This window comes from Sinocyclocheilus anshuiensis, unplaced genomic scaffold, assembly GCF_001515605.1.
Source record: "Sinocyclocheilus anshuiensis isolate Anshui unplaced genomic scaffold, SAMN03320099.WGS_v1.1 scaffold536, whole genome shotgun sequence".
Lineage (NCBI taxonomy): Eukaryota > Metazoa > Chordata > Actinopteri > Cypriniformes > Cyprinidae > Sinocyclocheilus > Sinocyclocheilus anshuiensis.
Window position 1 is genome coordinate 73,463 of NW_015557179.1, and position 2,059 is coordinate 75,521.

Genomic DNA, 2,059 nt, shown 5'->3' on the forward strand with positions numbered 1-2,059 from the left:
GGTGTCAGACAGCTTGAATACACACGCAAAATATCACTCTCTCCAGGGACAAGAATTGTATTTACTGCCCTGTTTCATACTAACCTTTCTGCTATTTTTATACTACAAAAATGATATGGGAAATATAAAATGTGCTTTAAACTCAGATCTCATGTTTCACTCTTACTACATCTTGTTAATATTATATCATCTACAAGATGTTGTCGAGAAATGACAATAGACCATCATGACTATGGTGTGACGCACAACCATCATGACTTTGGTCCTTGGTTGAAATTGCTTGTGTAAAAACAAAATAATATATGTTGTCCAAAGTTATAAATCTCTTGAAAAGTATCTGATAAATGAGGAAAGGTGCAATCAGGGGAGCAAGTGGAAGAAGATGCAATTAAAAATGACAGCATCAAGAAAGTAAGTAAGTCCACTTTCCATGTAGGCAAACAAAAATGAATCACAGGTAAGATAGACAAAAGTGGCAACTTGCAATCGAGTCATGATCTAACTGTTACATTATTTGCTGGTGTAACCGAACGTATTTGGATGATTCAGAGTTAAATCATATTTAAATAAAAAAATATGACATCATGTGATTGGTAAAAAATGACTGAATAATTAATTAATAATTAATTTTGGATGAAGCACATTTTAACATAATTTTTTTCAGTGTACATCATGAACCTGCTGAATGTGTATTGAAGCTAGACGTAGGTTACCTGGTCATCCAGTCAAACTGCTCGAAACAGTAAAGGTGAAATAGATAGACCAATTTGCCTTGTTTCTCCTTGATGACCCTGATGGTCCTACCAGAGTGAATAGAAACAGGATGGTCCATTCTGCAGTATTATGCGACTCCTGCATGTGAGGTAATAATCTTAATGTCTCTTGCTAAATAAAACACTAAGCATTATATCCCAACCATAAAACACATAGCACCTTTTAGTAAAACAGAGATATCTTTAATAGTAAACTAAAATTGTAACATGTTGAACTCATAATGCAGTCTAGTAAACCCTAAGCAGATGCACAACCTGGTAATATTTCAAAAGTCAAAAGAAAGGGGAGAAATTAAAAGAGTAATATTTCTCTAAGCTAAGAAGTTTCACTAACCTACATGCATTCAAAATAGTCACTACTCTTAACCAGAATCGGACACATTTAAGATCAATCAAAATAAAATAAAAAAACAGAACAAACGAAGATTCAAAGACTATTGTCTTATTCTGCACATCAATGTTTTTCTGTCAGAAAATAATTTGAATTGAAGGTTTGATGTGACAGCTTTGGGTGGTGCATTGAGTTTCAGTTTTACAGAAAAAGAATGTTGTTGAAGGAGGGGCAGCCTGTACTTCACTATGACTATGAAAAGGACCACCAACACAAAAAAAAACCCATCCGTGTATTCTCTGTCTGGCTCCAATACACAAACCAGCACTCATCCTTCATTTTGGTTGACATCAGAGCCTAGCAACAAATTCTGTCCTTGAAATCTAAATCTAAATAAATCATAAATGATGCATAATAAAACCATGTTCCTCACAATTAACGATGGAACAAGCAGATCACAAGAAAATGAATGAGGTCCTATATAAATTCATATGAATTAGCCAAAACATAAAATATTGCTATAAGATTGTGTTGGGAAGTTGGATTCTGAGTGGTGCAGCAGAGTTGTGTGAAGTGATGAATCACGATAAAACACGAGCTGCATGGTGATGTGTTGCCTTTGAAGATCTGATGATATACAATAATGAATGCATCTCTAGCACAGTGAAGCATGGAGGAAGATATATCATGATATGGGGAGCATTTTCAGTTGCTGGTGAGCTGCTTCACTGTGAAAAGTCAATTAATATATTGCAGAATGGCTTGCTTCCCACAACTGAAAAGTTGTTATCTTAAGAGAAACATTTAGATGTTATTGTTATTGTCTACACAGCAAAGACAACCAAGAAATGGCTTGACAACAAATCCATCAGGTTCATGTTTTGGCCTGATCAGAGGCCTGCTGATTTTAATCCAAGAATATATATATATATATATATTTTTTTTTTTTTTTTTT